This window comes from Podarcis bocagei, assembly GCF_964188305.1.
Source record: "Podarcis bocagei genome assembly, chromosome: 8".
NCBI lineage: Eukaryota > Metazoa > Chordata > Lepidosauria > Squamata > Lacertidae > Podarcis > Podarcis bocagei.
In genome coordinates, this window is record NC_138133.1 from 52,093,917 (window position 1) to 52,106,408 (window position 12,492).

The 12,492-nt window shown below is 43.9% G+C and overlaps 1 protein-coding gene across 2 annotated transcripts in view; it reads left to right on the plus strand.

Moving 5' to 3' along the window:
• The first annotated feature begins 244 nt into the window (after positions 1 to 244).
• The window catches only part of SNTG1 (syntrophin gamma 1), a 234,786-nt gene continuing 222,538 nt past the window's right edge, over positions 245 to 12,492 (plus strand). Inside the window, exons 1-2 of one of the 2 annotated variants that reach the window (XM_081204738.1) lie at positions 245 to 431; positions 1,572 to 2,564. The gene's annotated coding sequence lies outside the window, so the exon portion shown is untranslated. Of the gene's footprint in view, positions 432 to 1,435; positions 2,565 to 12,492 lie in introns of those variants that run through there. The other variant, XM_081204739.1, reaches the window with a different exon arrangement.

The following is a 12,492-nucleotide window of genomic DNA, read 5'->3' on the forward strand; positions in this document are numbered from 1 at the left end:
CCTTTTAATTGGAAAACACTAAACGCGCAGGTGAAGGAGGAACAGGGAGAGAGAAAACCTCCGTCCCTCGCCCTCCTTCCCTATAATGACCAGGGCGGAGATGCGGGGAGACTCGGGAAGCAGGCGGCCGCGTGACACGGAACAGCAACAGCCAATCAGAGAAAAGGAGCCCGTCTTCCTGCCCCGCCCGTCCCTGAGCCTGAATGTGCTTCTCCGCTAGCGTAGGTATATCTTCCCTTTTCTTCGGCGCAAGTACTGTAGAACGTTTTTTATGGCCAGAGTTATGGTGGCGGTGTTCTTGAGGAATTATCCAGGCTGTTTCTCTGTTCTCTCCTTTTTTAGTGTGATACAGAAACCAGAACAAAAACAGATCCAGCAAACCCACCCGCCCACCACGACGGGTTGGCTTGTTAAGCAGCTTGGCTTGTCAGGTGCGTCGCGATCTTAGCTCTCGCCGTGGAGTAGAAGTAAAACGCAGCAGAATCGGATTCGGGGTTGGGGGGGGAGGGATGGGAGAGTCTCCGCGTTTGGGACGCTCTAAGGCTGTATTTTTCGGAGTCAGAGGAGTCGCCGTTTTCTTTCTCCGCTTAGGGAAATATAAGGAGTCGAGAGTGGGTTGCAGCAAAAAGCTGTGCAAACAAAACGCCTTCCCATTCTAAAGGGCGATGGATGGAGCCGAGCACCACCCAGTAACGCAGCTTTGAGCAGCAAGCTTTTTTCCCTTTTTCTTTAAAAAGAAAATCACCATCGTGATTGCAGTGCTTAAATCTTATGGCGTCTTGAGGATCCCTTTTTTATGTGATGGTTTTTGATCACAAGTCGCCTACTGTGAAACACTCTGATTTAAAACTCCCACCAGGCACCTGCTTGCTCGTCGGCGCCTTTTGGCGTCTGAAATGAATTTATGCTAGAGAGTCTCTCAAACCTTTCTGCAGGTCGAGACACTTAACCCGGTGCCTTTGTCCTCACCCCAAATGTTCAGAGGTTGGCCCGTTGGGATACTAGTGAAGGAAAAGGCACTCAAACACATGCTCAAGCACTCCGCGGCCTGAAAGGGGGCGGCTTGTTATTTCGGTGATTTCTAGTACTATATGTGCTCCGACTTTGACCCACTTCTCCCTCCCTTGCTTACACTTATTTGGGGATCAAGCACCATGAAATAAATGAGGCTAGCTGACTTCCAAGTAAGCTGCACGTTAATTCAGTTTAGCCCTGAGAAGCGGGGATGAGCAGCCACCCGGAGACCCAGTTCCTTATGCATGTAAAACACCTATTAAACTCAGCTTCACGCTTCTGGCTGTTGGCTATTCCGACTCTCCTCCCCGTCCCCCTCCCGGTGGAAGCAACGACATGTGACCCCCCCCTTTTCCTCCTCTTTCAGCCCCCGCAGAAAACAAAAGCTGGTCGCCCCCTGACGAGGAATGGGGGGGGGGAGGGATCGTAACTTTGTGCAACACGTGCTCGTTGCAACAGTGGCGCGGAACTCCTGGACTTGCTTGGGGCGGAATGCCTAGCCGTCTCTTCCTTGTAGTTCAGATCCCGACGAATCCTTTTTCTTTCTCTTCTTCTAGTTTAGCGATTTTCATCTTCCCTCCCCGCTGGACAGCTGGGTACCATCGAGCAGGATCGACGCCCCCACATTTGGGGCAGCAGCGAGAGGAATCCATGGCCGTCGAAGAGATTCTGGAATGATGGCAAATCTCCTGCAGGAAGAGGGCGGCGGACCTTCATTTGCCCCCGCAAATTAATTTCCTCTTCAGGGAAGCCTCTGCCTTCCGATGGATGGCGCCCCCTTTGCTAACCGGCCGCGCGCTTGAAAACTTCCTTCCCGGTGTCCCGCCGCCGCCTCCTCCTCCTCTTCCTCCTCTCTCTTTTCCCCAGTAGGGGTCGGTTGGGAAAGGGCCCGCGCTTCCCGGGTCGTCCTTCGGAGCGCCTGCTCCACCTGCAGAGGCTGAGGCATTTCTAAGCCACACGCTGGCGAGCGCCCAGGTTCCCGTCCCCGAGAACGAGCCAGGAAGGGCGCCAGGAGGGAGATCGGCGGAGCTGTCCGGCGCTTGGCTTACAGGTCGGCACCCGCAGGCATGGACAGCGCCTCCAGCCTGCACCCCCAGCGCCAGGAAGCGCCGCCGCCGCTGCTGCTGTTGGCGACTCTAGACCGGCTCTCGCCTCGCTGCTGCTGCTGCTGAAAGGGCGATCGCGGCTGCTGCTACCTCTTGGCTCGCCCCCGCCTCCCTTCCCTTTCGGATGGACGCCGCGAAGTAGCTGCTCTGCCGTGCTCCGCTCTCTCCCCCCGCAGATGCAAGCAGGGATCGCAGATTCCCTTCCCTCTCCAGTCTGGAGCTCTCCACAGAGACTTCCACAGAGCCGAGCGCTTGGAAACCTCCGGAGTGCAAGTTGCGACTCTTAAGCAATGGGCGCCGCGGTCGGAAATCAGCGGGCTAGCGCCTTGCCACGGCGGCGCTTCTCTTAACTGCGTGGATTGGGAATATTGGGGAAACAAGTTTCCAGAGGCGATTCGGGGAGTTGAAAGTCCGGCGTTCCAGTGAGAGCGAGCATGTCAGCAAGTAAGTGGTGGTGGTTTTTTTTTTTTGGGGGGGGGGGTGATGCTCGCCAGGAAAAGGTTGCCTCTGGTGTGACATTTTTTAAATAAAAAAATATTAAGATGATCATGCCGCTGTTACTCTCTCTTGGGACCTGGAAGGGGGAAGAGGGCACGTCCCCTGTACTAAATACAGTTCTACATTTTGGATGGGTGTTCCTAGTGTGCTTTCATTTGCAAGAAGCTCTGTTGCAGTACACCATCTGTCCAGCTCTGAAAAGCACTGGAGATGCTTCTGTTTCAGTGCTGACATACCTTTGAGACCCGGTGCGGGGTCCGTGAGCACAACAGAGGTAACAGTGCAAATATGCCTGCCTGCCGTTTTGCCATTAGTTCCCCAGGTAAATGCCAAGTCTTTTGTAAAGCAAAAGGCACATTCATCCAGCAGTTCTTACATTTCAGCTGTGCCTCTGTTGATTTGTCTTGGATACATAGACTGTGTTGTTGGTGGTGGTGCTCATCTCAAATATCTTTTTATATGCAGCCCATGTGCTGTGTGTGTGGTCTGTTTCTTGCCTCTGGAGCTACTTACCCTTGTGAGGGTCACTGTGGAGATGGAAATCTGTCACAAAAATGGTTGCTGAATCCTGTATGATTTCAGTTTAGTGTGTTGATAGCACAGAGTAGCTGTCTGAGTCTAATATTAAGTTTTGTGTGTGTGTTTTTGAAACATATTCTAAGGCCTATGGAGCTGTAATCATTATTATCTTGAAACTCATCAGTTGTGGCAAGCCTGTCACATTGAAAACACTGAGATCTCCACTTCTCCCTCTCAGCACAATTAGTGAATGGAGCCAGCCGGCTATTCTCTCTTCCTTGAGACTGCAAACTGCAATCTTTTCCACATTGCCCTTGCTTTTTGCATTCTGCTTTACCCTCAAAGATTTGCAGAGTAAGAGCCATTAAACAGATTTATAGGCAATTGTGGGCATTTGTCTGCTAGCTTGATCTGTTCCAAGTGAGCACATTAAGATCAGCATGTGCAGCTATCAAAGGTGCATGTGGGGGGAGGCGTGGAGGCAGAGAAGGTTTGACTTGCATAAATGAACTTTGCCACATATTATGGTAAGGAGTGGGATTGCATGCAATGATATCTTGATGTATGTTGCGGAAAACTAAACTAAAATTAAATTGGCAGGTTTGTATCTGGGATGCTGCCCAGTAGTTTAATTTTTAAAAAAACCAAAACCCCAACCAACCAACCATAATGCTTCCCTGTTTGATGCACTTTATTCTGGCCCGTGCTTCCAACTTTGGGTATTTTGTGACAACCATTATTAGTAGATACAATTAAATGTATTTTCAGCATATTGTAGCATGATATTTTAGCTGTACATCCTAGAGAACATGGATTGTCATAAGCTCTTTGGGGCAGGGATCAATGTGCACTTTCCTTATGTTGCTCTGTATAGTGCTATATCTGCTGATCTTGTTGGAATAAAGAGAATAATTATTTAAATCAGTTCATAGCAAAAGGCAGAATATATAATCCATCTTTCAAAAAGGTATTGTACCTGGCTGTCACCAGGTGAGGAAATAGGTCCTGTATGTTAGCTGTCTAAATGCACTTCCAGAACTGCATCAGCAAGGTTCATATTTCTCAGTCATAAGAACCTGAAGTGTTTTTAGATTGTTGGGATGATAATTTCTACCTGCTGTGATGATGACTGCGTACACACTACAGGCATACCTCATTTTATTGTGATTCACTTTCTTGTGCTTCACAAATACTGCTGCTTATGAGGCTATATGGGTGCAGCTGTAGGGAGTCTGGCTGTTTCCAGGGGAAGGAAGCCCCCCCCCCCCTTTCTGGCGATGGGAGTGGAGTTGCCTAGTGCTGGATCTGGGTTCCCCCTTCTCCCCCCTGCTGTCCAGGGAGCATGGCTTAATAGACTTCAGTACAGTGTAAATATAACTTTTATATTCACTGAGAAATGTTTTGTGTGTAACTTGCTTTATTGTGGTGGTCTGGAAAAGAAAAAAGAATTTTGGGCACTGTAGTTTAGAGAGCTACAATTCCCAGCAAACCATAGCAAACAGCAGCCCAGAATTGTTTGAGAAAAAAATGTGCTTCAAAGGTATAGCATTTACACACCCTACCTGCCTGCCTGGTCTTAATGTTAATTAGAGGGGGAAGACTTGATTGGCAATGCAGTCTGCCTCTGAACTATACATGTGGACTTATTATAGTAGTTCCCCATGCAGTGGCAGAGAGGCAGTCTTTCACTAAATTGCCTGTATAATACTGTGTACAGAACGCTAAACCTTGCCTGAAGGCTGGGATTTATTTAGAGTGCATTAGAGTGGTCCCCTATTACAAGCAGAAATGACTTAACAGTAGCTGATGAGATAAGCAGATGATTTTTGGGAAAGCAGGGGTCCTCGACCAAATCCAGACTTGCATGTTTTCTTTTCTGTCCTCATATAATTCTGCGGTTTAGCCTAATACTGTCATGAGAACTAATGGACTTAATATGTGCCTTGCTCAAGTGGAGGATGGGAGGGGGTCCTACAATCTGGTGACTGGTCAGCACAGTGTAGTGATTCTGGCTAGACAAACTAATGAGATGTTAATAGAATCATAAAATCATAGAGTTGGAAAGAAACCCCGAGGATCCTCTGTTTTACTAAATTACTTCAGCTATGAAAAAAAAGCCAAGAAAGGCATGTTGGAACATAATACCCCCCCCCCTTCAAAAACCACATTCTGGCAATACTTTCGTTAGGACCACTCAAAGTTTCACAGAATAGTGACCAAGTTTTGGAGTTCACCAGAACTCTTTAGCAGGCTGGATGTTAAACAAGGGTGCGAGATGGAGGAGGAGGAACAACCTCCTCCTTTTTGTGTAACATCTAGTGGCTAGCCTGATAAAGCAATCTGGAGAAATAAGTTTATTCTCTCACTTTTTCAGCTTAAATAGTTAGATGAGTGATTCTGTTTTTGGGGTCAAAGTAGTTTTTCACATACTTTATTAAATAAGTTATTTTGTCCCACTAAAGTGCTAAGCAGAAGTAAAGGCCAATTTGTGAACAGGAAAAAAAACCCAGTAGCAACCAGAACTGTGTTGTAGTCACTTAGAAATTGATGAAGGAACCATATTACCCCCTTTCACATGTGCCTCTTAGTGTCTTCTCATATCTGCTATTCATATGCAGGCAGGCACTAATTCAAATTATTTAATTCTGGCTACTATTTTACTATTGTAAAATGTGAAGAGGTAACTTGTAATCCTAACCGTGTCTACTTGGTTAAATTCAGTAGTAAGTCCTACTGAATTTATCATAAAGAAAGCATGTTTGGATCAGCCCTAGATTTCAAAACAGCTGTTTTATAACAAAGTTGGAAGATAGGATAGCTGTGACTTCAGCCGGGGGATGGATATGCATTGGTGTATGCCCTTTCAAAGTCCTCCTTTCTTTCCCCTGTATATCTACTCAGAAGTAAAGGCCCGTTGAGTTAAGTGGGGCTGATTCCCAAGTAAGTATGCATATTGGATCCTCAGTCTTATTTGGCTTGTATAATTTGCTAGAATTAATGCCATTGTATTGATGATTTTGCTGTAGATGTCCCAAAAATTCTGCTGACTTCCATTAGAGCATATTTCTGACTCTTAAGACTACAACTATATTCAATACATATCCAGGGATATTAAAAAGCTGTTTAAAAGAGAAGAGCTAAGGCTTTCTTAGGTGCACTCCAAAGCATGGAAATTGCAAGTTAAGCTGTCCATACACAATGTAGGCAGCAAACCTATTCTACAGTCCTGCATATTGTGCTTGCTTACAATTTAGTCCTCTGCACCCACACTTCCCTGCAGTCTTTCATCCTCTGCAAATAGAAGAACACTGAAGCTGAGGCCACAATGAGGGCAATCGCCACCAGGTTTTACACTGACCTGCTTTAAGTCAGTAAGAGAATGGAGGAGGTGAATCTTGCATATATGGGAGATGGGAGAACATGTTTATTGCTGACAGACTGTCAAAATTAACATGGATGCAGTTCTCATGCTTTTCGATGCATGAGTAAACCTGTAAGCCTAATTCTTCAAATGATTTTTATATTTGAATTTTCTGGAGGCCACCAAGATGGAAGAAGTACCTCATATTGATGTCCCTCAGAGCTTGCATTAAATGCTGAAAGATATGAGCTTCCCTCTCATCAGCTGAATCCCTTATTGACCCCAGTGCTTTTTGGATCACTTCTATAATCTTATATTTTGCTAGAATGTCTGTACCTGCTACATTTTGTACAGAAAGGTGACTTGCAAGGAACATCTAGAGTGTGTATGGGCAGGGGAATCAGCAACTGGAAAATTTTCAAATTGTCATGAGGATTTCTTCCCCCTATGCAAAAATGAGAGATGTGGAAGGGGGTTGGGGGTGGGATAGACTAATTGATATACTTCTTGAAGTAGTGTGTTAGAATATTGTTCCAGCCAATGACACCACTGCAACTCCCAGATCCTGGCTTCCAAGATGGTTATGATAACATTGCTCCCACATTTGTCTGTATTACTAGGCAACCAACACTCTTAGGACTTGATGGCCTTGTAAGAATCTTCTTCCCTCTGAGGGCTGTATTCCCTCATGGACAGCCTTATGGAGTATGCCTGCCAGTGGTGGGTGGGTCCAGAGACAAAGTGTGTGGAGCAACAGATGGTGACCCTTTCCTCTGTATATTGGATACATTCCAACCAGAGACTAATTAGAGGGTTCTCCACCCTTCATTCTGGTAAAGAAGAGGCATTTTCATAGCTCAGGAGCCTGTTCCAGCCACGTAATAGCACCCAAAGGCAGTGCAGAGCAGGGTGATGGATGGGAGAGCCACAGGAACAAGCTAGAGAGGTCAGGCCTGCTCCCGACCTCTGTTTTAATGAGAAGACATTTAGGCAAGCCTTGGGCTTATGCACCTACCTTCCTTCCTCTGTTCCAGTTATGAGGAAGGGATTGGAAACGTTTTTAACTAACTCACACTAAGTATGAGCAAGCATATAAGCAGCATTGGATTTAGGGTGGTGTGGGTGGTTCCCTCGCACAGGGGACTAAGCTAAGGGGACGTAAAGTCCATTTTGGGCCACCAAATGTTGGCCTCGCACAGAGCGCTATATTACAAAAGATTACCACTGACATTGGGCATGAGAATCTCACACACAATGATAAACCACGATAAACATGTATTGCATATGATTGACAAGCATTGTGTGCAATAGAAGTCACTTTCTCAAATCTGCTCCAGAAGGTTGAGAGGCTCCCCTTCCATAAATAGATTTACGGGGCATGTGGAGGGAGGAAAGTGGGGAAGTTCCATTGTGCAAGGGAAAGTTATTGTGGTAATAGAATGAGTGACTTAGCACCACACTGCATGCCAGCCTTTTTTGTTCCTTCAGCACAGTGACAAGGTGTTTCTGCAACACACGCTCTCTGGCCCTGTAGCTCACTTTTCTCAAATATGTATTCCTAAAAAATACACATAAACAAGTACCAATTTAAATGTGAAAGAGTGGCAAAACATGTTTCAACTCATGTGAGCCGTCCATTTTCTAAAGTTCACAAAGCAGAAATTTGCAATGGAAAGTTATGGGTTTTTCAGCCATAGATTATGGAGATAGATCACCGTCCCCATACAGTATCACAGTATTAAGACTGAAAAGAAGAAGAAGAAGAAGAAGAAGAAGAAGAAGAAGAAGAAGAAGAAGAAGAAGTAGTAGTAGTAGTAGTAGTAGTAGTGGCGGAGGAGTAGTAGTTTGGATTTGATATCCTGCTTTATCACTACCCTAAGGAGTCTCAAAGTGGCTAACAATCTACTTCCCTTCCTCCCCCACAACAAACACCCTGTGAGGTGAGTGAGGCCGAGAGACTTCAGAGAAGTGGGACTAGCCCAAGGTCACCCAGCAGCTGCATGTGGAGGAGCGAAGACGCGAACCCGGTTCACCAGATTATGAGTCGATTGCTCTTAACCTCTACACCACACTGGCTCTCACCACACTATCAATTCGGCCAGTTGTCCTCTAGGCTAAATTAAGAAATTATGAGTTTTAAAACAATTTAGAAATTTTATATTTGCAGCTAGAAAATAATTAGCAGATGTTGCAGAAGCATTTTATAACATGCCTTATAATAAGTCATCGTTTCATGCTTCAGTAATAAACATTCATTAGATGACAGTGAAACAAGCACCTAGGAGGCACTGAGTGTCCACATTGTTTTAAATGAGTATATTTTTAATACCAGATTCAGCAATCTCCCAGAAGTTATTATTTCTAACTTTAGAAATGTGCATGAGATTATTGCCTATGAAACTTGACTCATGTTGCCTGACACTGCATTTCGTTGGTATGCAATACTCTTGTCAGGCCACTTCTTGCCCTTGTTCGTTTTAAGTACTTTATTTCAGTAAGGGTGATTGGAGATGAAGGGACTCATGAGTTTATAGGTGACCAAAGAGCTTGAAGCAGTACGAGGGACACAATCTAAGTCACCAAAGGAGACAAAGGGACCTGACATGACAACTGTCAGTCATGCTAGCACCATGCCATATGGTATTTCTTCCTAGAGGTGATTTCCCTTTGTGCTTTTGGGAAGTGACTATCTGGAGGTTATTTTTGATTTTGTGTTACCCGTGATTTTTAATAAAAAAAGGTAATGTGCCACATTCGTACAACTGCAATAAACATTATTGCTTTTACCTAAGTGACCTTCACATGTTTCGGCAGTGTCTGGGAGGGCATCTTAAAATTTATTTTGTTTTATTAAAATGTTACCTGCACTTTCATAGGAAGTATATTAAGGTGGTGTGCAACATAGAAAATTTAATAAAATTAGAAAGAACATACATAAAAACATCAGAAAAACATCAGAAAAACACAGGTTGGTTAAAAGTGAAATTTGTATTGCAAAGCCCTGTCTAAACAGCACAGTTCTCAGAATATGTCTGAAAGAAAGCAGAGATTGTCCCTGCCAAATTTCTACTGGCAGGGGGTTCTACAAGGTAGGTGCTGCCATGGTAAAGATTTGGTCCCTAGTGAATGCTAACCAAACCTCAAGGGCATAGGTAGCTCCAGTTTTGCCATGTAAACTACTTCAATGGCTTTATGCTATGAAGTGGTCTAATAATAATAATAATAATAATAATAATAATAATAATAATAATAATTAATAAATATAAATAACAACAATAACCACCACCACCACCACCACCACCACCACCTCCTCCTCCTCCTCACCAGAAGATCTCAGTGATCAAATTAGAAGATCGAGGTGGAGCATAAGGGATCAGGCAGTCTGTACGATAAAAAAAGATAAAGGATCCCTGACAGTTAAGTCCAGCCGTGAATGACTCTGGGGTTGCAGTGCTCATCTCGCTTTACTGGCTGAGGGAGCCAATGTTTGTCCGCAGCCTTTTCCCATCATCCCCAGCCAGAATGGCCAATAGTTAGGGATGAGTGGATTTGTAGTCTGAAACATCTTGTGAACATTGGGAAAAGGCTGCCCTAGATGAATCATGCCTAGTCTTTACCATCGTACTTGCTAGTGGAACAGAGCAGGGTCCATTTCCACCACCACCTTGCCAGCAGTTTCTGTTTCAATCCACGTGAATGCAATTCAAGTACAGTACATGCGGCATGTATTCCACAAGCATAGATCCAGTCTATGCACACATCTCTATTCTTCAGTCATAAAGCTAGTTTTAAGTGTATCCATCTATCCCTTGATGGCGGAGTATTCACTACTGCTCTTAAAGATGAATTAAAATGTTCTTTTTTCACAGTTTTATTTTCATTGGGATTTATTGATGTAGATATGTACTTTTGTTTTGATACACCGGTTAGACATTCAGGCTAAGAATCACACACACACACACACACACACACACACACACACACACACACACACTTGCCTGCAAGCTAGATCATAGCGTATGTACTAAGGCAAGATTTAGCGTTATTAAACTTTTATTAGTGTTTAACTTGTAATAGGTTTATCAGAAAAGTGTCAAAATGTATTATGGACTGGAAAATGATGTGCCAGTTGCTATAACCAGCAAGTTCAGAAGTAGATGGATTTTGAAATTTGTGTGAATCTATTACTTGACTTTTAAAGTTATAGTGTGCTTTAATTCTATTCCCTCCAGCAAATAATTGAATTTAAGCTTTAAAAGCCTTGCGACATCATGTGAGGAAGCCTGACCCTATTTTTTCTTTGACTGGTCTTGAAAAATCTCATTTCCTTTCTCTTGCTCCCGCTCTCCTTCCTTCAATGAATTTGGAGTCTTACTTTTCATGTTTCAGGTATGTAAGTGGCATGTAATGCTAACAGATATTTAGGAAATGACTTTCTGATAAATTCATGGTTATTTTTTAGGAGGATGTGTGCATACTTTTGCTGGTCATACTATCATACAAACAACTATATCTTGCAGGATCTGATAATTAAATCAGCTGATCTCTCAGTTCTAGCTAGGCACATCCTCTACATTTCAGCTCCCTTCTCATTCTTTTCCATCTGTAAAAGATGGTACCACCTGGGGAAGCTATACTGTGTGGGTGGGTTGGTGGGAGAGCTGGTGATTGTCCAGGTAATCATATCCCAAGTTGTTCAGGGCTTTTTTTCTACAAAGTACCAAAACCTATGTCCAAAATTTTATGGACATAGCCAGGATTCGGCTGTTGGAAATTGTTTCCAAGCAAAAATTGCTAAATGTCAGGGAAAAACTGGACATATGGCAACCCATGTCTGCAGTGTAGATTTTGGCGAATTTGCTTAAAAATAGCTCAAACCAGTAGTTTGAAAAACATGCATTATAAATTAAAATTACATTTCAAAATAAATATCAGCCCGGGTAGGCTGGCTCAAACAAAAAAAGTTTTTAAGCATTGTGTAGCTTAAACAACTCACATCCTCAATGCCACTATCAAGAGCTCACATAATGTGTATTCCACACTTGCAAGGAACTTTGGGAGGGAGGGAAGCAGGGAGTTTCAAAGTGCATCAGTTCCTTGCAAGTGTGGAATAGACATGTGCAAGTGTGGAATAGACTCTTGATAGTGGCGTTGAGGATGTGATTTAAGCCACAGAATGCATACAAAGATTTACTTAGGGAGCTCGCTTAAATCTGTTTGCCTTTTGTGCTCAACATATCTGCTCTATTTTTCAGTAGAATGTTTTTCCCATTAAGTGTCTACATTTGGCCATTGCGCACAGTCTTTCAGAAGTTCACAGTCTCACATTTTGGTCAGGGTGTGCATCCCAGAGCACAGTTTTGCTGATAACAGACTGAAAGATTTATTTATGTGATGGTGCACATACGGCACTAAAGTATTTTAAAATATGTTAAGTGCCATGTATGGCTGTTGTACTGCACTAATACACCAAGCTATTTTGGAGCTAATCTGTTGCAGCCTTGGGCAAGATTTTACTTTTGATCTTCTGTTGGCTATGCATATACCATTGGCTAAGTTACTGAAATTAGTGTGGTTCATCTGGCTCACATATTAATTACATGGTGGTGGGTTTTCTTCTTTGCGGCTGTAATGTATGCATTATTGGCACGTGATTATCTGGTGAGCTCCCTTCCAGTCATTGACCAGACAACATACAATTAGCAAGGTTACTATATCATATACCTTCATGTCTAGAACATAGCTCAATCCTGGGTTCTGGACATGTAGATATCTAGGATAAGTTAGCATAGGTTCCAGGACAGAGGTTTGAACCCCACTACTTGGAGAGTTGACATCTATAGCAGAGGGGTTTGCCTCCAAACGTCCCTGTGTTGACCTTAGTAGCAAAACACTTTGCTCAACTTTAAGAATTAAACTAGTGCTCCCTTTTGCATCTCTTCCCCCCCATCACACTGAAAATTAAAGTAGTAGTTTGACTTGGTGAGGGGGTAT